At 45.4% G+C, this 26,660-nt stretch overlaps 1 protein-coding gene across 1 annotated transcript in view; it reads left to right on the top strand.

Moving 5' to 3' along the window:
- SF3A1 (splicing factor 3a subunit 1) overlaps positions 1-26,660 on the top strand; it is a 418,137-nt gene that overhangs the window by 230,786 nt on the left and 160,691 nt on the right. The gene's annotated exons all lie outside the window — the stretch shown is intronic.

Raw genomic sequence — 26,660 nt, 5'->3', positions numbered from 1 at the left:
TATACCGCCCCATAGTTGAAGCTCTCTGGGCAGTTTACAAAAGTTAAAAACAGTAAACATTAAAAACAAATATACAAAGTTTAAAAACATAAAAAGCATAAAAACAACAGTATCCTTATAAAAACAGCTATTCTGGGGTCTGTTAAAAACAAACGAACTCAGCTCATGTTGTTAAATTCTGTTAAATGCCTGGGAGAAGGCAATGGATTCCTCCCATTGCAAACTGGAGAGGAGCCAACACACTTGCTACTGGTGTGAATGGCTGCTGTTCTGGCCTTCTTTACCACCTGTCCACTAAGCTCAGATGTACGAGCCTAATGGTTTTGCATTTTGAGCTGGGCATGATGGGAGTTGTAGTCTAATCTTTTGGAGGGCAGCAGGTTTGGGAAGGAGGAGGAAATGACCCTATTGTATCAGCTGGTCTTAGATGACAACTCCCATCATGCACAACACAGGCCACGCTGGTTGGATGATGGGAGCTATAGTCCACATATTTCAAGAGTACCTTGCTCAGGAAGGCTGCTACAATAGCTTGGTTTTCACGTGTGAGAAAACTTGAACTCCTGGCCTCACAGGGTACTTGATGCTAGGTGCAAATCATAAATTATGAACCACCCAGAAATCTTCAGATACAGTATTGGGCGGTATAGAAATAGATAAATTGCTCTACTCGCAAACTGTGTTCCATAAGTGCTAGAATGGTTGCGATCCTCATCTGTAATGTATCAAATGTTGTACGGCCCCGATGCTGAGCATACTAGCTTCTTCTCTTAGCTTTGGTCAGAGGCTGGGGATGCTTAAAACGGAGTAAGGATGAGGGACGGATCAGAACGATCCAGGGTTATGCTGACCCTTGCTTGTCTCTTTCTCTGGCTTCCTGTTTCCAAACCTGGCGCCTTATATGCCTTCAACTTATGCTTATTATGAGGGCTTGTGTGGAGGGCGGCTGAAGGGGCTTAGACTCCTTTCCTCACAAAGCAGTTCAATCATTCCTCAACTTGAATAGTGTAATGGGGGACGGGGAGGAAACGGTTCTCTCTCCACTCCGAGTGTATCGTGCTCCACTGGGGTTGCGTTGCGTGGAGAAATGTTCTGTCCCTCTGAGGAGATCCCAGAGCATTTCCAATGCATTAATCCATCTTGTAATGGTGGGTGTTCTTCTAATGGCCATACTAGCTACCATGAGGTGGGCCAAGCTTTGGGAAGAAGTAAAGGGGAAATTAATACTAAGTGGAGGAGGGGGAGGCTCGTGTTTGGACTTCCTGCTTCGCTGCGAGTCTTCCTAGCTGACCCTAAGCTAGTCTCCCCTTTCTCCGGGTCAGGAGGATAAAATGGGGTTTGCCCAAGTGTGCTGCCTTCAGGGCTTCTGAGAGAGGTGTAATTCGTTACGTTGCCGGGGTCTCCAACTTTTTGGAGCTGGTGGCACTGGGATTTTGAGAGAGCGTTACACAAAATGGCTGCCCTGTGGGGAGGTGCCTGTTCACTTAATGGCTGCCATGAGCAGGGAGTGTGTGCCCATTCACAAAATGGCTGCCATTGGAGTCACAACAAGTCACAAGCACCCTTGTTGGTCACTTTGAATCCATGAAAAAGAGGGCATGCATCACCATAAAAGAGGTCAACCATTTGCATGAAGTGTGCAAATGCAAATTTATATGTATATAAGCAAATTTATAATTATAATCTTAAATATTGAACATCACATCGATATTTTGCCTTGCTCAGCTTGTTGACCAGGTACTATGGGTGGGCAACTTCAAGGCCCAGCTCTCTCTTCTGATGGGTTTTGATCTTTAAACCAAATTGTGATTGGACAGTCCTTCAAAGAAAGGATTCCAGGCCAAAGGAAATGTTTGAGTATCTTCTGGTACCTTTAGATGCCATGTTGCTGACCTTTGTCTTAATATACTCCCTAAGTGTGAGAGGTTCCAGGAATTGAGCTTAATTCAGGTTTCCTTCTTTTAAGTAGAGGCATTTCTGGAATGTTTGAATTTATTTTCAAAGGTGAAAGTTGGGCATAACTCCTGCAAACAGCAAATTCCACTGTCTGGCATCAGTTCTTCAGAACAGCAACCCCCAAATAAGGCTCTCTTATTGAAATATTGAAAACTTCTTTTAATAAAGAAACACATGTATTAATATAACAAAGTGTTAAAATAAATGTACCTCCCCCTCCACCTCCCAGGGAAAACTAACCCACCCCCACCAAATCTATAGCCCAGAATCACAGTTTATTACAGTTATTCTCTTCCAACTGAACATGAAACAGCCAATCAGAGCTCAACATTCTAACTCCCCCCCCCCCAACTTATCATTGCCTGTAATAAAAAGGATTTGTTTAAGGAAATCAAGCCCGCAACCAAGCATTCAGATATATATATAGGAACAAAAAATAAAATACCATTTTGTCACAGTGACCCAGCCAGCTGTGGTCTGTAATACAGAATGCGCAGTTTTGTTTAAATTTTATCATTGTTTTGATGGTATGACACTGTATGTTTGCCGCTTTGAAACTTTGTGCAAAGCGGTATATAAATCTGATAGATAAATAACCCCTGATCTCCACTATGTTCCTTTGTCTTTTAGCTCCTCAGGCTTTGGCACAAGGAAACTCTTTCTTCTCCCCAACAGCAAATTCTGACTCTCAGCCCAGCTCAACCACACAAATGAGCTTTTTCAGGAAAATGTTCTATGGTAAGGTGACATGGTTCATGTCTACAGACCACACGTTTGGCTGAGTGGGGGTGGGTGGGGTGGCTACTGATTCTAGGTATGTGTTGGAGGTAGGGAAAGACAGCCGAGCTCAGGCGATTGGAGCCCATCAGCACAAATCATCAGAATCACGTGGTAAAGCTTTCCCTGGGCTGCACCACGTCTGGCTTTAGGGGGCTGCATGTATGAATGCCCTTCAAGTCCTTGCATGTAGAAAGCTAGTATGTTGGGTCAAAGGGCTTAGCATGGCCTTCAGGATCCATATGTACCCTCACCTGCCATCTGAGGTGGTACAGCCCTGGAGTGAATGTAGTAATTTGAACGTGGAATTATTATTTCACTAGAGCATTTATGCTATAGCCCAGTGAGAGAAAGCGGGAAAACGTGGGGTATAGTTCTAAGTGGAAACGACTGTTAACAAACATTCAAGCTAGATTCAAGTGATGCCAGCTACTGTGGAGTCACTGGCAGGAGGAGGAAGCTTTAGCTACCTACTTCCTCCTCTCTGTGACCCCCCAACCAGCATCACTGTTTCCCTGCCACTGTTATCCAAATGCACGCCAAAGGTTGTGCACCCCCGAGCTAGAACTGTGCATATATTTTAAAAATTAGAACTCCCTTTTCTAAAATGCATTAATGGAAATATGACACTGCTTTACACCACGTTTTGTGGCCTCCGTTGGCCCATCCATAAATATACGGGTGGAGAGGGTGATTGAGAACAGTGGGGCCAATGGGCCATGAATTGCAAGAGGTGCAGTCTATGACTGATTTGAGTCTTTGATCCGTCTAGCCCAGTACTACTGACCTTGGCTGGTAATATCTCTCCAGGGGAAGGTCTCTGCCTAGCCCTGGTGCTCGAGGTGATCTTAACTGGAGATGCTGGGAGCTACTGCCCTGCTAAACAGCTGCCCTGCTAATGAGTGACGGGACCCCTCCCATCAATTTATGAATGCAGCTTTAAGCAAGTCCAATGTGTTACAATTTAAAACTCTGGGTTTGGGATGTTAATCAAATATGAAATTGGAACTGAGGTCAAATACTTAAATATACTTCCGTGGTGGCTGACAAATCAATAATGAAATAGGATGTCAACTATAGATGCCCGCAAATAGCTGAGAATATTAAAATCCATCAAGGAGGATTCTTGGGAGCAAATGAATCTTGGCTCTGGTTCAGCCTTCCCTCCACATGTGACTCCATGCTGGTTAGGAATTATGGGAGTTGCAGTCCAACACGTGTAGGGCACACACCAGCTCGGGGCAGGTTGCTGTAATTTAAGCTCTAATTTGCTATGGGTGTTGTTATGAAAATGTGATCCAAATGACTTTCTCTCCCCTCCCTTCCAGGGGCAAAGGGTCTGGTGTGGAAAGATGTGTCTAATGGCGCAGCAACCAGTTCACCGACACTTCCTAGCCCCACAGCAGCGAACGTGGCAGCTCATGACCTCTCTGTGAAAGCTGCTCAGCTCAGAGAGGTTGCCAAGGTGAACTTCTCTTTGGAGATCCTGAATGGTAAGACTGTGGTTTTTTTCCCTTTTGCTTTCCAGTGCCAGAGCTAAGTCTCTCCATCCTACCATCCTGATCAGCATGTAATTGTGTTGTAGCAAAGATCCTCCACTCTGCTACTTACTCACAATATTATACAGGTTGCAACAGCTCTTGGATGATGACCTGGGATGGTATTTTGAGGAGAAAGGGCAGGTGGGGCCAGTTGGAAACGGATCCAAACATAGTTTGTTTTGAGCTTTTCTGTTGTGCGTTTGGCATTCCTGACAGTTGTTTACGGGTGCTTTATTAGATGACGTTGTCACCGTTAAGTTTTCCTTCTGTTTTTTTTAAAAGCAGGGTTGGGGTTGGAGCAGGAAAATCCAGGAGTTTTTTGCATCCTGCAAGTCCCCCCACCAGTGTAGTTGTGTTCCATCATCATCTAGAAGTTATGTAAGTGGAAAATATGGAAAGGCAGGAAAGGAAAAGAATGTCACAAAGAGCTCTGATCTTAATTCTGCAACAAAACCAGAGTAGAAATAGTGGATTAAGCAGCCTCCTCCAAAAAAACCCTCTCACTGTTACACATGTGCAGTGAGAAGTTTTATGGTTCCAGTATTAACTCAGGATACAATTTCCTTAGAATTATTTATTTTTATTTATTACGTTTCTATACCGCCCCATAGCTAAAGCTGTCTGGGCAGTTTACATAGAAGGGAATAACTGGAGATTTATGGCGTTTCTTTGATAAGGTTTATAAAAGACATTTGAGTTGAGAGGGTTCCACCCTTAAAGGTGGCCTGAAAATACTTTAAAATACATTTATATGATTATATGCAAGTTGAGCATAAGATGAGGGTTAGGTTTCCTGCAGAATTTAGTCAGCCTGCTGCCTCTTTTGATCCCAGTTCCCACTCTAACTTCCTTCTATACACACACTTTCCTGCTCCCATTGTTTGAATGGGGCAGGAGTTGGGGGAGAAGAAAGATGGCCCTGTAGCCTTTGCTTATGCTACCTTGGGCCATCTTCACTTATGCTACCTTGGGCCATCCCATTGAAACAAATCACCAAAATGTTACTGGCGATCAGATGTCCTTTCTCAGGGCTAAGAGGAGGAATCGCCTTGGGGCACCCACGTTGAAAGCTCTACTTAACAAACATCACATGAGTCCAGAAATAGAATTAGAAGGGATCCTGAATCTCTTTGCAATGTGCAATTGGAGGCACTGAGCTGTGTAAGAGCCCTGAAAGGTTATTCAGCTCAACCCATAACAATATACTGATCTAATGTCTGGTTTCAAAGAGCAGTTCAGAGATCATAGTAACAGAAAAATGAACTTGTGAGGGAATATCAAAATGTTGGATCAATGCCACTGAGAGGCGGCGGTCTCAAACTGTGTGAAGGACGGAGTTTGAACCTCCTTGGTCTAACCTTGACATTTTCTATGTACCCCCCTCCCTTAGGGATCCCTTCCCCTGAGGCTATGGGTACATTTGCGGTGTACTAGAGGAGGATTTATCCTTTCTCTTCAAACCTGGCCCCTTATACACCTTCTACAAGCCCCAATCAAGGAAATACAGCTTTTCCTTCCAGACTTTGGCCTCTCTCAATGCCACTGCTGCCACATATTCACACGGACTGTCTTGAATGATAAACGCTGCTCTGTATGTTGATGTTGATGAAAATAAATGATAATTTATTAAGAACACTTCAGAACAACAGTAGATAAGGTGTATTTGCGTGTGTTCAATAAAGCACTGAAGTTATTGTTTCTATATTATACCTATCCTAGTCTCAACTCCTCCCTCAACCTCTAGCCCCCAAAGAACAAACCACTCGTCCCTGCGCCCTCTTAGCACTAAACCTCCCGCTGACTGACGCTAACTGATTCTAACTGACGCTAACTGACTACGGACACTCCTATTTAAACCCTATTACCTCATGCTCTCCACCAATCAGGCACCAGCACACCAACGTTCCATTCACTCACTCCCCCCCCACACACCTTAACTCACTTACCGTACTTACTCTGTATAATTGCCACTGACAATATTACCGTATATTATTATTATTATTATTAGTAGTAGTAGTAGTAGTAGTAGTATCCCGCCTTCTGCCCAATGCTGGGCCTCAAGGTGGCCTTACAAAGTTTAAAACATACAGTGGTGGTGGTGGTGGTGGGGAACAAAACCATAAACGTTTAAAATACACAACAAAATTATAAGACATTAACATAGATGGAGGGCCAGATTATTCTCCAAAGACCTGCTGGAACAAACAAGTTTTAGCCTGCTTCCGAAAGCCCATCAAGGAGGGAGCCAGGCTAGCTTCCCCGGGAAGAGCGTTCCAGAGCACTGGAGCAGCCACCAAGAAGGCCCTCTCCCATGTTCCCACCAAGCGTGCCTGTGAAGATGGCGGGACTGAAAGAAGGGCTTCTCCAGAAGATCTCAAAGCACGGGCAGGCTCATAAGGGAGAATACGTTCTTTCAAATAACCTGGACCCAAGCCATATAGGGCTTTATAGGTCATAACCAGCACTTTGAATTGTGCCCGGAAACAGACGGGAAGCCAGTGGAGCTGTTTTAACAGGGGAGTTATATGCTCCCTGTAACCAGCCCCGGTCAACAATCTGGCTGCAGCTCTTTGAACCAGCTGGAGTTTCCGAACACTCTTCAAAGGCAGCCCCACGTAGAGCGCAAACCTGTACAATTCATCGCATGAGCAGGCATCACAGCCACCTTGGCTGCTGTACTACTCAAGCTCCTTCTCCAGCCCCCATTTCAACGAAGCCCTTCCTGGACCTGGGTTTAGGATGCCTCTTTCCTTTCCCACTTTGCAAGAACCTCCCCCCCCCCCCCCCCAGTATGGTTATGGAGCTCAGTTCTGTGTCAGGCTGACCTGAATCTGAATCACTGAGCTCTACAGAACACCCAAGTGGGGAAGTTTCAGGAAGGTGGGATAGGAAAGCAATGTTCCTTGGCTCCACCCACCCGCAGCACTACCAGGTACTCATTTCATGCCTGATGGAACCTTTAACCAGGAGCACTCCTATTAAACACTCCTGTCTCATAAGGTTGATGTGGCTTACAACCCTAGCCTCTTCCCTCTGGCGCTACCACTGGTATTCTACTACGTCTATTACTAACTTGTGAATAGCTTGATATATATTGATATCTATGCTCTCTCGAAATACTTGAGGTGCTGAAAGAATGGCGTGTCAGAGACAGCAAGCCTCTAGCACCATTCACTTGAGAAGTGGGGTCCTCTGTCTATGGTGCCACATGTCCTCTTTTACAAAAGACGGTGCTCAGAGGGTGGCAACAAGGGGAAGGGCCTTTTCAGTGGTGTCCCATCCCCTGCAACTTTGGAATGAGCTCGCTTGGTGGCAACACGGTCATCTTTTTGGTGGCAAGTCAAGACAGTCCTCTACTCCCAGGCATTTAATGGCATGTGATGGGGCATTTATGCCAGCCGTCTAAACAAGTCTAATTTTCCATTAAAACTGTATTTAGCTGCCTATTTTTTTTTAAAAAAATGTATATTTATATTTTATGCTGTATTTTATTATCTTATGAAGTGTTGTAAACCACCCAGAGAGCTTCAGCAGTATAGAGATGACGACGACGATATAACTATTGTCCATCAAGAATACGCACCTGAACAGGCAAGCACACGGGTTGTCTGCTCACAGACTTTCTCACTAGAAAGCCATAAAGACTGACCTCTTCTGGCAGGCCTGCCCAGTTCAATTTTAAGATGCCTCTTAATAATGTGCTGCTTTTTAATAACGTATTAGTTTTATACGTTTTAATTAATTATATGTATTTTATGGCGTTTTGCATCTCCCAGAGGGAGAGGTGGGTAATAAACAAAAAACTATTTCTAAAATACATATAAATGAACACATGCAGATTTTATGCAAATCACTGCCCTCTTTATTTTAGTGATGCCGTTCCTCTTTTTTGGCAATTGATAAGTGCCAACCCCATCTCCATCTTCTCCTCCACCCCTTCAGAGGATCTCAGTATTCCTGTAGAACCTGGTGAATACGTTGAAGGCTCTGCGATCCGCATCGAGGCAAGAGTCCAGGCTCGCCCAGGCCTGTTTCCCACGCTCTTCATTGATGAATGCTACGGGACTGATACAGCACACCGAAGCCATGCGAGGCAGGTCTACATAATTGTGGACAACCATGGGTGAGTGACCGACCTGCTGTTCTGTGGGCTGAGAGAGGTGAGCTGGTGAAGGCCTTTTGTCTCCCCTTGAGGCTGCTTCAACAGGATATCTCCATCAGGTGCTTCTAACCCTCCTTGCTAATCCAGAAATTGGCCCAAGGGAGAAGCGACTCCTGTTCAGTACACTCATGGCCCCTCCTATTGTGTACACTCATGGCCCCTCCTATTGCGTACACTCATGGCCCTTCCTGTTGTATATACTCAATTATCTTGTCCAATTCAGAAGTGCTGGTTATGAGTATATAGCCCTCCGCTGGCATAGGACTAAGGTAACCTGAAGAACCCCCTCTGCCTATGCCAGTCTTGCCCATGTCCTGCCTTCTTCCACACTGTCTGGGGATGATGGAAGCTATAGTCCTATGCCTTTGAGGGCATCAGAATGGGGAAGGCTGTGTTTGGTTGAAATACAGAACACTGTACTTGGTTTGGGATACTGTGATGCAGGAGACCGTATTTGGTTGTGCAACACACCCCTGTGTAGCTCAACAGTGCCTTCTAGAGTGTCTGGTAAGTTGCCCCCCTTGGCTGGGATGCCTGAATAGGCGTATCGCATCTCTTTCCCAATATGCAGACAGAGCTTAAGTTGTTTTGCACAATGGTTTGTCCCAATAAAACTGGCCAGCTTCTTTGTAATTAAAGCTTAGGGTCATTAGGAAGGTGGATCCAGCCACTAAGTAATTGCTTTAGCCAGCAAATCAGAAAATTACTTCGTGTCTGGATCCACCTTCCTAATGACCCTAAGCTTTAATAATAAAGAAGCTGGCCATTTGCTGGCTAAACCACTGAGCTCAGAAACGGAGGATATCACCTTATCACCAAATATCACCATTTTGGATATCACCAAAACTGGGCTTTTACTGAACTCACATTCCCATAAAAATAATAGTTTTCTCAATCCTCCAGGCCTTCCATACAGTTTTTATATTGGTTTTGGTGTTTAATGTTGTACGCATTGCACTGTAGGATCTCTTGTGGATGAAGGGCAGGTTCTAAATTTTATAAACAGATCAATAAAATCTATGTATGTACTTAGTCCATCCATCAGTCCCATGGGCAAGGTGAACGTTGATGGGAGTTGAAGTCCATCAGCATCTGTAGGGGCCACAGGGTCCCTGCCCCTGCTGTAAAGGATTTACGTCCCTGTTCATCCTTGCTGGTTCTCATTTACTTGGCAGATGCCTGTATGCCGGGGACTCGGATGCCACTTGGTTCCGTAAAGAAGACGCTGTGATTGTGCTCACGCTGCCTGCCTTCTTGCTGTCCGGTGAATCGGACGAGGTAGGAATCTGCCTTGTTGTGTTCTCAAATGCAATTGAGGAAAGAGCTCAAAGGAAGAAAATCTTGAATCCACTCTCAAGGGTGCCCTGTTGCGGCAGGACTAGAGTGTGTGACTTCCACAAATGCATTCTTTGACTGAATTTCGTGTACAATTCAGCATCCTGAAAATCTTGGTTTTGTTTGAGAGAAGCAGAACAAGTTATGCAAAACAATTAGATGACTTTATATATAGCTAATAAGGTGGTTTTCAGTTTTAAAATAGTGGCTTACAATCAAAGGCATACAAAAGGAAGTGCTCGGGTGCTGATTCTTACCAGCCTTCTCTGCGGTCGTCGTCCCCACAATCTGGAACACACGCCCAAGAGAAATGCTTATGGCCCCCCTCTTTCTCTTTCAGAAGAGCCCTACACTTCTGAATTCCAGTTTGCTTTGGGGGGTGATTATATTGTACTGTGTCAATTATTTTAGCTGCTGTTTTAAATGTTGCTTTCTGTCACTGTTTTTTAATAGCTTGCAGCTTCATTTTACTTTACCAATTGGTTTGTAAGCTTCCTTGGGTGGGGGCTGAGTACCCTAAAAAGTAGGCTGTAAACCTCTTCAATCCCAAATGAAGCTGTATTATCACCAGATGAAATTATCACAGCAGGGGACAGTTCTGGAAAGAGAGAAGGCAAATGCCAGCCAAGTGCGATATGGCTGCAAGAAAGGCAAATGCTATTTTGGGCTGCATTAATAGAAGTATAGCTTCCAAATCACGTGAAATACTGGTTCCTCTCTATTCGGCCCTGGTTAGGCCTCATCTAGAATATTGCGTCCAGTTCTGGGCTCCACAATTCAAGAAGGACGCAGACAAGCTGGAGCGTGTTCAGAGGAGGGCAACCAGGATGATCAGGGGTCTGGAAACAAAGCCCTATGAAGAGAGACTGAAAGAACTGGGCATGTTTAGCCTGGAGAAGAGAAGATTGAGGGGAGACATGAGAGCACTCTTCAAATACTTAAAAGGTTGTCACACAGAGGAGGGCCACAATCTCTTCTCGGTCCTCCCAGAGTGCAGGACACAGAATAACGGGCTCAAGTTAAAGGAAGCCAGATTCCATCTGGACATCAGGAAAAACTTCCTGACTGTTAGAGCAGTACAACAATGGAATCAGTTACCTAGGGAGGTTGTGGGCTCTCCTACACTAGAGGCCTTCAAGAGGCAGTTGGACAACCATCTATCAGGGATGCTTTAGGGTGGATCCCTGCATTGATCAGGGGGTTGGATTCGATGGCCTTGTAGGCCCCTTCCAACTCTGCTATTCTATGATGCTATGAAGTCGGGTTTGCATGTACTTGCCTCTCCCGTGGCTGCAGTCAGGTGGAATTTGGCTGATGGGAGACAGTTTTGGGAAGGAAGGAGTCAAATGGTAAACTAGCACCAACGACGGGTCAGGAATTCTGACTGGAAAAGTGGAATGGCCATCCCAGAGAGGGTTGCCTGGTGCCTACGTTGTGGTATTTTCAGTGCCAGGTGAAGAACTTTATTTAGTTACTTCATTTCTATACTGCCCAAAAGCTGAAGCTCTATGGGTGGTTCACAGAGATTAAAAGCACAGCATTAAATACAAAATCTGGAAGCTTAAAACCACAATATAAAAGTACATCCGGAGTAAAACTGAGCAGCAACGTAGAGATTTTAAATAACGGATTTAAAACAGCAGAGTTAAAACATTAGGATGCTAAAATACTGGGAAAATAAAAAGGTCTTCTGGCACTGTAAGGACAATGTAGCTGCCAGGCAAGCCTCTCTAGGGAGCGCATTGAAAAGGCCCTAAAATAGTTTAGGAGTCATTTCCTTTCTCCGGGGAGCCTTGGGAACTCTAGCTCCATTGGCTATCCCCAGTCCCCTACACAGAATGAATGGACTACAATTCCTAGTATTCTTGGTGGAACCATTACAGCTAAAACTAGTGTAAAAAAAAATGTGGCTTGATGGTTGTGCAGTCAAGTCCTAACGAGGATGAAATTAGTCAAGCACAGTAGTGTTGCAAACTTTCCTTGTAACTGTCTTAACTATACTGCAAACATACTCTTCTTTCTTCTGCTTCCCTCCAGATTTATATTCACTGCTTCCTCACAGCATGGAGTCAAAAGATTCCCACAAGCCCCAGCAAGAAAGCTTGTCACTTCGATAGCAGCTCCTCCAGGTTAGCTCCTTTAACTTACAAGTCCTTTTTATTCCACTTTCAAATACCCGTAGTATCTTACTACTGTTTTAATGCAATGCAAAGTAGTTGGCATATACATGGCAAAGAAGTTCTGGAAAGTGTTTGGGGTGGGTTCTTGGGGCTCTACACAGATTAGGCGCCACTTAGACCACGCGAATTTTAATTGTGCAAATTTTAACTAAGTGTTTTTTATGATGATGATGATTAAAAAATAAAGTCAGCCATGTTGGCCATAAGGGAAAAAAAACCATATAATGCAATACCTTTATTAGGCCAATTCAAAGATCACCACAAATGTGCAAGCTTTTGAGATCTCCAGATCTCTTCATCAGACAAGATGTTACAAAAAGCAGGTGGGGTGGGGCCTGTTTTATTCAGGCTGTTTGCACAGTTAGTCTTAAAAAGATATTGCTTGGGACTTTATGGTGTGCCTGGACATACCCAGTACACCCCTTGCGCACGCCTATTCATGACACAAGCAATTGGAATTGTGGGGGGCGGGAGTGTGGCTGTAGCAATGGGAAATGTTAGGTCGGTAAAAAGTTGAGCACCTCTTCTCTAAAGAGTGTCCCCTTTTTGCAAAGCTGCTGTCCCAAAATTGGGCAGTTTGGGCTTCATGGCACAGGTGTCTGCAAAGGGCAGCTTCCTCTGCCATTGTTCAACAACAACAGATTATTGCAGTCAATAGACCATTCCAACAAAAATTACATACAAAAGGACTGAGCATACAATTAGCTATTAAAAAGACAAGTAATCATAAAGGATCTAATAGAAATGGCCAAGTTCAAAAACTTGGCCACCTGCTCGGTGATTGATTTGTCCGAGTTCCGAAGTAAAAGGGACGTTAAGAATTCAGTTGGGTGACCAGGAAAAGATTGTAAAATGGGGTTCAGAAGATCACTCCTAGCCCCTTGGTAAAATCTACAGAACAGTAACACGTGTGATACGGTTTCCACCTCAGTATTGTTACAGGGACAGCATCTGTTGAGCAATGGGGTTTTGTTGTATCTGCCATCTAAAAGTTTAGAGAGAAGGACGTTAAGTCTGGCTAGTGAGAATGCTCTCCTGTATCTGGGGATTGTTAACCAGTGCAGGTAAGGCATCCCATCTTTGCCAAAGGAGACTGGTAGACCTAGGGATTGTGGGGAGCATGGACCCTGAGCAGTACTCTGGAGGTCTTGCATGTCTATTTCAAGCAGCCTCTGTTTCACTAGTGATTTGGCACTAGCTAGATCCCTTGATAGTAACATAGGGGATGACAGGCCTACTGAGTTGATTTTACTTGTCATGGCCTTTGACCAGGGAGATTTAAAATGGTCTGACAGGATCTTGGATACCAGGAAATTTGTTGGAGTTGCCAACTTGCAGTGAAGCTAGGAATGGATCGCATGGATCAAAGCCAGACAGTTAACAGAATTCAGACCAGCCTCTAACTTAAGGACAGCTCCAGAGACACACTTGGGAACACCAAATAACACCCTAAGGAAAGAGGACTGAATGCCCTCGTAGGAGCATTTAGAACACGGGAACCAGATTGGTGCCCCATAGAGAATCTGAGGGATGATTTTGGCCTTAAAGACCTGGACAGGTGCCGGGAGAAATTTCCCAGCCCTTGTGAAAAAAGAAGCGGGTAATTGCACCTGCATGTTGTTCAGCTTTAATCTTGGAATGCTTTCCCGGCTCTCTCCATGAAATGGTTTCATGAAACCATATGCCCAGATATTTATAGGAGCCCACTTGCTCAATTACCTCTCATGGGTTTTTAAATATATATGTGTTAAATTTACATACCGCCCAACTGACAAACGTCCTCGGGGTGGTGTACAATCATTACCTCCTCCAAAAAATAAAATAACACACATATATATATATATTCTCAAAAAGATAGAATATTATGAACGTTTAACATTTTAAAAACCATCTCTTCCAGGTGGAAGAATGTCGATGAACCATCCAAGGCGTCTGTCTGCCACTGTTGTGACAGCTCCTGTCCCTCGGAATTCCCTCTTCACGGAAGCCCTAAAGGTGCCTGCTAGCAATCTCTGAAGCGCATGTGGAGGGCTTGGGGAGGTGGCGGCAGTGCCAGCTCAGGTTTTGGGGAGCCCTTGGGCAGGACACCCACAATGGGCCCCCTCCGCCGTTGAGTCGCCCTTCCCACCGCCATTGTCACCATCTGCTCTTGCTCCTCCTCTTCCTCATCATGGGTACCGCAGTGAGCTCTCAAGCAAACAGGCCGGGCATTGCTCATCCTCGCCACCACTGTTGTCTGCGCCAGAGTGAAAGGCTGGTGAACAATGAAGAGGGTGAGGAGCAAGTCCAGGGGGCTCTTGACAGTGGGCCCCTGCTGGGGTGAGGGCCTTGGACAGGTGCCCAACCAGGTCTACCCTTGACTAGGGTGACGATATGGAAAGGAGGACAGGGCTCCCATATCTTTAACAGTTGTATTGAAAAGGGGATTTCAGGTATCATTTGTATGCATGCAGCACCTGGTGAAATTCATCGCAACAGTTAAAGTTGCAGGAGCCCTGCCTTCTTTTGGATCTGGCCACTAGAGGGCACGGCTCCTGCAGCTTTAACAGTTGCACTGAGGAGGGAATTTCACCAGGTGCTGCAGGCATAACAATGACAACTGCTGAATTTCCCTTTTCATAGATTCATAGAATAGCAGAGTTGGAAGGGACATACAAGGCCATCGAGTCCAACCCCCTGCTCAACGCAGGAATCCACCCTAAAGCATCCCTGACAGATGGCTGTCCAGCTGCCTCTTGAAGGCCTCCAGTGTGGGAGAGCCCACAACCTCCCTAGGTAACTGGTTTCATTGTCGTACTGCTCTAACAGTCAGAAACATTTTCCTGACGTCCAGCTGGAATCTGGCTTCCTTTAACTTGAGCCCGTTATTCCGTGTCCTGCACTCTGGGAGGATCAAGAAGAGATCCTGGCCCTCCTCTGTGTGACAACCTTTCAAGTATTTGAAGAGTGCTATCATGTCTCCCCTCCATTTTCTCTTCTCCAGGCTAAACATGCCCAGTTCTTTCAGTCTCTCTTCATAGGGCTTTGTTTCCAGACCCCTGATCATCCCAGTTGCCCTCCTCTGAACACACTCCACATTGTCTGTGTCCTTCTTGAAGTGTGGAGCCCAGAACTGGACGCAATACTCTAGATGAGGCCTAACCAGGGCCGAATAGAGACGAACCAGTACCTCACGTGATTTGGAAGCTATACTTCTATTAATGCAGCCCAAAACAGCATTTGCCTTTCTTGCAGCCATATCGCACTGTTGGCTCATATTCAGCTTGCGATCTACAACAATTCCAAGATCCTTCTCGTTTGTAGTATTGCTTAGCCAAGTATCCCCCATCTTGTAACTGTACAACTGTTAAAGATATGGGAGCCCTGCCCTCCTTTCCATAGGGTCACCCTACTCTTGATGCCTGCTCCAGGTGATGGTAATGATTTGCTTTTTTTTAATGGTCTAACAACTAGCACATTGCTGGAGCCGGGGTTTCTTTGCTTGCCCTGCTGTGTTGGAGAGACCGCTCCTAAGAAAGGGAGATTTTGGGTTATCAACCTGGCAAGTCGTGAACACGCCACTGCACATGGGACCAAACAGGGAGGACGTTGAGGGGCTTACTGTGAACACATCATGGGTATACGTGGTTTTAATTTAGAAGCTGGAGAGGGGCAAATGCATTCAGTCACTAGAGCCCCTCTGAACTTGCTGGATAAGATAGTGGTATGACACCTAGGCACTGCACCAAATCTCTTATCACGCCATTACTTTATGTGGGCAGAATGTACATTGGAATCCACCGGGAGATCTCTGGGCGATTTGCAGTCGTTCGGCAAAGGCTGATGACACCGAATTGTTTAACGATAGCCTCAGCAATAAGGGTTCCCCTCCCATCCTATGTTAGGGTGTGAAAACGAAGCAAACCAAATGGAAATCAAAATACAGAAGCACTCATTTTCTTAATTCGAAGAATTTTTTAGATTTCTTTCTCCATCTAACCCTGTTATGGTGGATTCTGAGGTTCAAGTAGAAAACAAAGTAGATTCTGGAAGCTTGAAGTCTCCCCAAGGATGTCATAAGTGGTGGACAGATCCCTGCCTGCCTGCTTATTAAAATCTAACTTTTACAGTGCCGGGAGAAGCAAAGGAGACAAAATTGCCTTAAAATACTTGCTATTCTTGGCTGCCTTCCTAGGCACCCCCTCACTCCTAAACACACCTTGCTTGTCCCAAACAGCATTTTTCGGTGAAGGACGATTGCACAGCGCAGTGGTTGGCCCTCTGACAGTACGCAAGGAAGTTCTCCCCTGGTTTGAAGGTTGGTCCGTTTTCCTACTTCCTTAGTCTCTTATGGGGCTCAACCAATTCCAGCACAGCATCTGAAATGTGGGTGGTCCTGGAAGGATGAGACCCACCTTGCTGTCATCAAAGATGAACTTCAGGCCTGAGTCTGCAGCTGGGGATGGCTGTTGCAGGCATACTAAGTTTACCACAAATGGGCTAGCTCACCCTTCCCCAGCCTGGTGCCGTCCAGGTGTGTTGGGAGATGTAGTCCAACCCATCTGGATGGCACTAGGTTGGGGAAGGCTGCTAGGTCTTAAATGAAAGACAGGGATCCCTGTCTACTGAGAAGCCATGACACTTGCTACTGTGTGATGGTTTTGGCCTGGTTTAACATCTCTGTGCAAAGCTCAGGTGTGTGAGCCTTCCTGCCCTTGCAACTTCTGGCATTCCTGTCTTGCGCCTTAAATACGGATTCATGCATCTTTGTGTGCACCACTGAATGGACTCTAGTCTGTGGAAGCTTACGCTACAATAAATCTAGCTGTTAAGATGCCCCCAAGAGTTGCTATTCAAACAGAAGAAGGACCAAACGCTGTGTCTTGGAGCAATTTGATGCAGTGTAGTGAATACTAATTGGGGTACGGCCTTTCTGCTCTCCCCACCCCAAATATTTGCTCCTGAAGTCCCTCCTGGTCAGCGCAAGGCACAATATATTACCAGGTATCAACGGGTGTTCTTGCCACTGCTTTATATAATGCAGGAATGCGGGATCCCCAGGCTCCGGAGATTGTGCATTCAGCCTGTAGAACCTCATAGAATAGTACAGTTGGAAGGGGCCTATAAGGCCATCAAGTCCAACTCCCTGCTTAATTTGGAGGCCAAGCCCCACCCACAGAACCTTCTGTGGGCGGGGCTTGGCCTTCAGATTAGCACCCCCCAGCCTGAGGAATCCCTGCTGTTACGTCTGATCTTTCACAGTAAGCGCTGCATGAGACACACAATAGCTTAAAACGCAGTCTTAAGTCAGAGTGTTGTTGGACTGCATCAGCAGTTCATTTTCTCAGTATCTGTCTGCTTTTCCCAACTTTTAGTCCCCACGTTGTTGAGCTATAATTCCCATACTCCAGTGGTAAGGGATAATGGGAATTATAGTCTTATTTAATTAGTTTTGTTACTGGGCAGATAAAAATGCTAGAAATGTTCTCTGGTTGGTTAAAAGAATAAAATGCAATGTAAATGGTTAAAAGATATAGGACAGATTAGATACAGCCATACAGTCTGAACAACCAAGTTTCTAAAATGCCTGGGTGAAAAGAAAAGTCTTTACTCGGCGCAAAAATTACAACTGCGTAGGCACCGGGCGAGCCTGCTTAGGGAATGCATTCCTTAAATGACGCACAACAATTAGTCCTATAACATTGGGGGGCACGCGTGTGCATGCACACACGCACACACACTCAGCAATTCTAAATATTGCTATGATTAAATTTCCTTGTAACTTAAGGAACCATAATGAAATGCATGTAGGTCAATAGGGAAATAGACTTAATCTGTGGCTTTTTGTAGTAATAATAAGAGCTGAAGATTCCATACGATCTTCCTGAATAGAAAGAACTTTATTCTTTGATATATTGGTTTATATATATTTGAATTTGTTTGTGGCTATTGCGTTAAGTTTTTTTAAACTGCAAATACTTCTAACTAGAGGTACTTCCAGATGGAAGCCTCCTAGAACTACTGATAGCATCATACAGCTGTTCTCTTAATGGATTTTCTGCAATACGAAAGAGAGAAAAAGCAATCATGATTCCTTACAGTTGTTTATGGGTTCTTTAGCTGATGTTGTGGTGCAGATTTAGCTGATGTTGTGCGCCTCGTGTGGCGCAGAGCAGTAAAGCAGCAGTTTCTGCAGCCGAAACTCTCCCCACGGCCTGAGTTCGATCCCAGCGGAAGCTGGCTTCAGGCAGCCGGCTCGGGTTGACTCAGCCTTCCATCCTCCCGAGGTCAGTAAAATGAGTACCCAGCTAGCTGGGGGGAAGGTAATAACGGCCGGGGAAGGCAACGGCAAACCACCCTGCTATAAGGCCTGCCAAGAAAACGTCAGCAAAAGCTGGTGTCCCTCCAAGAGTCAGTAATGACTCAGTGCTTGCACGAGAGGTTCCTTTCCTTTCCTTAGCTGATGTTTTAACCTTCCAGTTCTGTTTCTGTTTTTTAAGAGCATTTTCCTGGGGATTTTTAGAGCTGACAAAACAAAGTAAGTTTTTCTGAAAGTGAAACAAAAGCTATTTTCCTATTTGTGTAGTTGTGCTATTCTGCTATAACACAGCACCACCTAGAGGTTACGTAGTGGGAAAGCACGAAAGGGGGGAAAACTCCTTTTGAAGAGCTCAGAGCTCAATTCTGCGACGAAACCAAAATACAGTGATTAATGACTTCACGTAGAAAAGCTCGTGGTGGGGGAAAATGGGAGGGTTACAAACTGAAGACGTCATCCGGACGCCTGATAAAATTCCGTGCATGAGGTACAGGGAAGGTCCCATACCACCCTCGCCTGTCTACTGAGACCCCCAAATTATTGCTGTTCACAGGGCGATGCCACACCATGAAGAAGCTGCTGTTAGTGAGTATTTCCTTCGTGGGTAGCTGTGTGTTGTCCGCCCTGTTCGTGGGAACCCTCATCGCTCTGATCCTGGCCTTCTTGCGTTATTCGCGAACCAGTAAAGGGCACCAGCTCTTGAAGAACCAGAAGGAGCAGCCTTACCACACAGAGCTGCAGACGGTGATGGGGGCCCTTGCAGCGGCTGAAGACCTGGAGAAGGAGACGAGCCTGGACTACTGCAAGCTCAAGAGTGACACCCCAGAGAAGCCCTAAGAAAAAATAAAAGAGAAGCCCTAAGAGAAAACCAAAGAGTATTAAACCTTTCCTAAACTTAGTTGAGTATCCATCTTTGCTTCCTAACTTTCTGCTAGTTTACTGCTCTGGCAAACCTTTTATCTTCTACTTGGCTGGCTTCATTCCATGGGGCTATTCACAACTATGAACTGCTCAGATGCCTTGGACTCCAATTCCCAGGATTCCCCAGCCCTGCTGGCCAGGCAGTAGTCTGACACAACTTGGAGGGGCACCAGGTTGGGAAGGGCGATATTACAAAGTGTGTGAATGGACAACGGCTATTAAACGACATAAATGCCAACCTCTCGATCCGGAGTGTTGCATCTCTTTCAGCCAGAGGGTGATGATCATGTCTGCAGAAGCTCTTAGGGGGGCGTTTTGGCAGAATCTCCATTGGAGGGTGGGGTTAAATGCAAAAGATTTAAAGATTTTAATTTCACGCTGTTATTGTCAGTAACTTAAGGCTTAGAGTGTGGTAGCTGGGGGTTGCACAAAAGCTGTAAATTCTCCAGTTAGTCGTCAGGGAAAGGGGGATGTGACCATCTGCGGAACCTGGGAGGGCCAGATTTGAGGTTCTACATTTCTGCTCTAGACACATGGTGCGTTTAAGAAAAAAACACTGGAGCACTCTTGAGCGAAAACGTTCAAATAACAATCAGTAGTGAAATCCATCATGTTCAACGCAGACTGACCAGGGGGCTGTCTTCACGACACTGCGTTGGCACTGCTCCACCTCCAAACTCTGCAGTATTGCTGGTGCAGGGTGGCAGCGAGTAATTTAGATTAAGGGAGGCAATGCGGGCTTTCTGGCGGCCCGGGTGGATGCCGACCAATCGAGGTAGCCATCTGCCCAGCCACACCTCCGCCATGACTCTGGAGCAAGGATAAACGGCAGACACGCTGCCTCGTTCCGGAGAAAAAAGTTGGGTTAAGTCCCTGACTTTTTTTTTTCTCTCTGCAGCTTCGCCGGAAAGCCCCGGGATGGGTGCGCAGTGGCTGCTGCATCATATAACCAATGCAGCACCACCGTGCATCCACCCTGGGGTTTTCCATGCGTTTAGACAGCCCCCAGGTTGGTTTGCTAAGGCAGAGTCATGGCATAACCTGCTCCATCAGCTAGTGGTTGATTCACATAAGCAGGTAATTACAGAAGTGTAGCTTCCATGTCTCCTTAGCACCACTTAACGTGCCTAGGTACCTGTTTCTCGTTACTCACTCTGGTGCTTGAGTAGCAGCTAAATGGGCAAAGTGTGCCATTGGAAACAGCTTGGGGGTGATTGCTGTCTGTGGGGCCTCATCTGAGAGAGGCCATTCATACATGCAAGTCATTGCTTGGTTTTATTTTTTACAATACAGTCAGTGTGTAAAATGTCTCCTGGGCCCGGCGTGCCTAAGTCTATATCGGATGTGAGATTTAAAATGGACATGGTGCAGGCTGGTCAGTGTAGTTACCCCCAGCTGTCATTACCAGAGGCTTATGCTGAATAGAGTCGTCTCTAGGGCTGGGTGAAACTTTTCTTAAATTTGCATTTCAATGGGAATTTGCCAAATCCACACTTCCTGATCCTAAACCTGAACCAGAACACACTTAGACCTGAAAACTGTACTTTTCTGAAGTTTATGATGCCATTTGCAAAAAAAAGTGCAACTGAAAGTGTATATATTTTGCAAAATATACATGAAAATACATTTGAATTTTCATACACACCCTGCGTAGCGTGACCAGATCCAGAAGAGGGCAGGGCTCCTGCGGCTTTAACTGTTGAGATGAAGAGGGAATTTCACCAGGTGCTGCATGCATACAAAGGACACCTGAAATTCCTTTTTCAATGCAACTGTTAAAAGATACAGGAGCTCTGTTCTCCTTTTCATAGGGTCATCCTAGGTATTGCTGCCTCCTGTTAAAAAGGCAATTAGCAGAGAAAAAACAAAATGAGTGTTTACCAGTTCAACATATGCACAGAGGGCTAAAAGAGAGAAAGACCACACCCTTCTTTAGAGAAGGAAAGGTAAAAATTATTTACTCACACAATTCTTGCATACTGTGAAATAGTTTACTTTATAATACTCTTGCATACTGTGCAATGATTTGCAATATTCCTACATATTGTACCATAGTTTACTCACAATATTTTTATATGATGGGCAATAACTCACAATATTCTTGCATATTGTGCAATAGTTTACTGACAATTTTCTTGCATATTGAGTATTCTTGCAGGTACAAAGTTTGTTCAGTGCACTTCTTTCTGTTCTATAACACTGAAAGAAGAGAGAGTGCAAGCACAACTGTTCCCAACAATGGAGGAAGCAAGAGAGAGCAGGGAGTGGAGCTGGAAAACACACTGTAGGCTATAGAGATCCTAAGGCTAGAAGTTCCCATGTATTAACTAAGTGCAACACTGCCTCCTTCCTGTTACATGCAGACCAGGATGATCAGAGGTCTGGAAACAAAGTCCTATGAAGAGAAGCTGAAAGAACTGGACATGTTTAGCCTGGAGAACAGAAGACTGAGGGGAGACATGAGAACAGGGCCGGCGCTTCCATAGAGGCCAGTTAGGCAGCCGCCTAGAGCGCCAAGGTAAGGGGGCGCCGCCGAACGGCACTCCCAGAAGTCGCCCTCCCACTCCCACAGCCGCTCTGGCTGAGTGAGGGCAGCTTCCGCCGGCGCGCCATTCCGAAGCCTTCCACCCTGCCCCCCAGTGTCCCTGGCTTGGCTTCAGCTGGGCGCCCCAACCAGCAGCCGAAGCCAACCCGGGACACTGGGGGGGCGGGGGCGGGGGCGAGTGGCTCCACGTTCTGACGTCCAGCGCGCGCCGGACATCAGAACGTGGAGCCGTCTGACCGCCCTCCCCCCGTTTCCCTCCCAGCCAAAGCCAAGCCGGGACGCTGGGCGGGGGGAGGGGCTAACGGACGGAATTGGAGCTGCCGCCCACCCCACCACAGCATCTCGCCAAGCCAGGAGGACTTCAGGCAAGGGACAGGTAACATGTCTCCGCCTACCTGGGGGGGGATACGGGGTGTGTGTGTGTGTGTGTGTAAGCAGCTCACCTTGCATAGGGCGCAAAAATGCCTGGCACCAGCCCTGCATAAGAGCACTCTTCAAATACTTGAAAGATTGCCACACAGAGGAGAGCCAGGATCTCTTCTCGATCCTCCCAGAGTGCAGGACATGGAGTAATGGACTCAAGTTACAGGAAGCCAGATTCCGGCTGGACAGCAGGAAAAACTTCCTGACTGTTAGAGCAGTACGACAATGGAACCAGTTACCTAGGGAGGTGGTGGGCTCTCCCACACTAGAGGCATTCAAGAGGCAGCTGGACAACCATCTGTCAGGGATGCTTTAGGGTGGATTCCTGCATTGAACAGGGGGTTGGACTCGATGGCCTTATAGGCCCCTTCCAACTCCGTTATTCTATGATTCGATTCCCAACAAAGGGGACCCTCCTTCTTCCTCTCCATCTGGAATGTAGGGGTTAACCACCACCCCCAAAATGATATTTTACAGTGCTAGATGAGAAATAGAGGCTTTCTTCATTCCCTTACACCAAGGCCATTCTCACTTGCTTACAGCTCACTCGTGTCCCAGCCAATGGGAGCAATACAATAGTGCGAATTTTGTTCCTCAGAGACATCACAGCTTCTGATCATTATTAATTCCCAGGAAATGGTAATAAAACACATCTGCTGCAGCTTAATTAGTGCGGTAATAGTGTCGTCGTACCAGGAGTGGTTTTCTCAAAGATGAAGGTGGCAAGAAGGTGACTAATTTGGGGGCTTTTTTTGTTACTTCCCCTATCTCTTCTGCTTTTTGTACCCCCTAGTCCAGCCTTCCCCAACCTGATGCTCTCCAGATGTGTTGGAGGGCAATTCCCATAATTCCCCAAGTTGCAGCCCAAAACTTCTGGAGGGCACCAGCTTGGAGAAAGCTAACTTTATGAACAGCTCTGGAGAACCCGGAAATGTGCACGTTCTCTTCTTACATTTCGGATTGTCCTAATAAAGGGATTGCCCACCTGTGAATGCTGATAACTTGCATCATTTCCATCCATAGAACTCTGCCTGTTTTCTAGGAGCTCTTTCAAAAGTTCTTTGCAGAACTCTCAAGAAGAAAGTTACCTCTGGTGACTGGCTCTGGGTTCAGACATCAGTATTACAGAGTAAGAATTAATGCATATTTCTGGGGAATATCCAGGGTTATATTATATTCTACTCCTGCAAAATATCGAAAAGCTTTGAGCTGGAACTGACTTTTTTTTAAAAAATAAAATAAAATAGCAGTTTTAGGGTGGCATCACTTCTCACACGCCACTCTTCATCAACCTGATGATTTAGACTACAACTTCCATCTCCTATGACTATTGGCCATTATGGCTGGGGCTGATGGGAGATGTAGTCCAAAACACCTGGGCGACACCAGGTTGAGGAAGACTGCCGCACACCATTTCGTTTGCCATAGTTTGCTTCTGGCCAAACAGGTTAGCTAGGTTTTTTAAAAATAGAAAACCCTACAATACCTTTTACCATAGGTGAAAGTGAGATGTTTACACACAAGCACCCCTTCTTCCTCCCTGAAAAGCACTACAATCTGCATTTGTCTCAGCCTGAGATTCCTTTTACTCACACCTTTCCACCTTTGTACTCACCAGTGTGTCAGACTGCAAGTTATTTTTCCTCAACCACAAAAGAATCTTTTGATAGCTCACTGATTTGACACCCAGAAACAGCAGACGAGCTATTACATTTGTGCCTCATCTACCACTTCAGACGGCAGTGGGGTGGGCATGTGTGTGTCAAAATTTAATGTTTCCCTCTACAAAATAAAAAAAAATCTCCCTGTGCAAGCACATTAGCAAAAAGGTTAGGAAACTTACCCTTCATGTGCTAGATTTATGTATGCAGGGAGTTTTGTGTTCCAGCAAGGGTTAGCTCCTTCGGACCTCTTTATTCCATGTGGACATTTGCTTGATTCTGTTTTCACAATGCAGTAACCATTTCTACAACTCGCTAAATTCAGGAACTTCCTTTCAAATGCCATAATGTGCCAGTTTGCATTTTCTACTTTTAATCATTTTCAGACATTTTCTGCCTTTTTAAAAATTTCAAAGCTATGCAAATTCCAACGCCTTAAATTCAGTTTCCTTTTCAATTGTGGCCCTGTGTTTTGGGTTCACTTACACTTGGCCCACTCATATCTACTCTGATACACTACTAGAATTTTATTCCCATTAAATATGGAAGTTCTTCAGGGCTTTTAATTAGTTGTCCAATTAGTTGCTGATTTAAAATTCAAAAATCCACAGGTTGGGATCTAGATTTAGTGCTACTAAGATGGGACTTCAAACTAGTCATAAGTAACTTATGTCCTACTGATTTCAATGGTTCTACTCTAAGTATGATTAAATCTGGATCCAATCCATAGTCAGGCAATGCCTTTATTAGGAAAGGAAAGGAAAGGAACCTCTCGTGCAAGCACTGAGTCATTACTGACTCTTGGAGGGACACCAGCTTTCGCTGATGTTTTCTTGGCAGGCCTTATAGCGGGGTGGTTTGCCATTGCCTTCCCCGGCCGTTATTATCTTTCCCCCCAGCTAACTGGATACTCATTTTACCGACCTTGGGAGTTGACCCGAGCTGGCTGCCTGAAACCAGCTTCCGCTGGGATCGAACTCAGGCCGTGGGGAGAGTTTCGGCTGCAGAAACTGCTGCTTTACCACTCTGCGCCACACGAGGCTCTTCTGCCTTTATTAAGCCCATCCAAATATGCACAAAACTGTGGGCAAGCTTTTGAGATCTTCAGGTCTCTTCATCAGGTGGGATGTTATACAAAGTGGTGGGTCGGGGAAGGCCGCTATGTTGAAGTCATGAAATCTGCATGGCCAGAGTTTTAAAGTGGGAGTGGAAGAAGAAATGCTGACTTAAATGCATTAAGTTCTATTAGGTATTATGTAGGTTCCTGGTTATACCTAGGAGTGTTGAGACAAACAGACACGTAATGACTGCTTTCTCTCATTTTTTAACATATATAATCCAGTCAAAACACAGCTGGTTCCTTGGTAGGCAGAGAGCAAAAGTGAAGAGCAGCTTAGCTGTTTTTATAACAAAGCTAGAGATTAATTTCAACTTGTGTGCTGGGTTAAAATAAAAAGAAAATAGACACCCAATTGGGTGCTGGTACCTAGTGGTTAGAAAGGGGGGGACCTCAAAAAGTAACTTTGTAAAGGTTAACTGCATGGTGTTGCTAACATTTCTATAGTTATTTTTGGGTATAAAATAGTACCTGTGACAAATGCTCTTAAAATTCCATTTTTTGCATTTTAGTCCTGAATATATCCAAAGGGGCCCCTGAAGCCTTGCTGAGAATAGCTCAGGTCCCCTGTCCAAAATTTGCATAATTTAATAAGAAGATAATTTAAAGTAGAAGATAAGCAAATTCATCGCCTGCTCCTCTTGTGGATGCTTTTCTTAGGGTCTTTTCTTACAGCCCCGTGCAGCATTGCGCTGTTGTGGCCAGGGGTGACCATCCACGCGACTTTGCGATGGATCTGTGTGAAAACTCCGAAGTGACCGCTTTTCTTCAAAGGAGAAAATCCACTCCAGTCCCTCCATTCGGTTTGGCTGCTAGCACGGCGTCCTGTTGCTCCAATTCCATCCCATCATCCACCGCTCCAAGTTTCACAGCAGAGAAGACAAAAGCACAGCAATATTAGCCTTAGGTACCTTTCACAATGTAATGTGGAAGTCCCACTGACTTTGGTGGGTTTACTCTGTGGCCCCATTCAGACAACACACTAAACCATGCTGCTTAACCACATGAACCTTAATGCGTTCCATTAACCATTTTGTGGTTAAGCAGTGTGGTTTAGTGTGTTGTCTGAACGGGGCCTGTGTGTGTGTGTGTGTGTGTGTGTGTGTGTGTGTGTGTGTGTGTGTCAAAGACTGCAGCCTTAGAAGCAAACTTGTTCTGTAGAATATATTTTGGACAACATCTTTGAATTGATGTTGTCAGTTCACAGATGATTGACCTTCCCATTGTCCTTGGAATAAAAAAACGTTGATAGGGCGGAAGGTTCTTAAGGTCAAATGAGTGGAGCAAAATAACCCTCATTTTGTCACGCTAGTTCTACAGGGCAAGGAAGATGAAATGAATTAGTGCAGAATTGAATTTTCTATTTTCAAGGTCTCACGGGAAAATGTAACTTCTTCTAAGAGTGGAATTTGATTTGGGGGAGGAAAGTGTCCCAGAAAACTGTGGAAGTAAGGGGAGGATTTATTTATCCCCCCCCCCCCAAATAAGCATGTTCAAGCTACCTAAATTTTAGAACTTTCCTGTTGAAATGGTTGGGATATTGGTTAAGAAGCATCTACAGCTAAGATATCTTGGACGATCCAGGTGAGAGTCAGTGAAGAGCACATTCTTATGCATGTTTAGATTTTTTTTAAAAAGTCCTACAATTCGCAGCATCCACCAGCCAACAGGTCTGGCTGGGGCATGCTGGTTGTAGGACTATTTCGTCTAAATATGCATAGGATTGCCCCCAAAAGCATGCAGA

Source organism: Elgaria multicarinata, chromosome 18 (genome assembly GCF_023053635.1).
Source record: "Elgaria multicarinata webbii isolate HBS135686 ecotype San Diego chromosome 18, rElgMul1.1.pri, whole genome shotgun sequence".
Taxonomy (NCBI): domain Eukaryota; kingdom Metazoa; phylum Chordata; class Lepidosauria; order Squamata; family Anguidae; genus Elgaria; species Elgaria multicarinata.
This window is presented reverse-complemented; position numbering and strand designations above follow the sequence as displayed.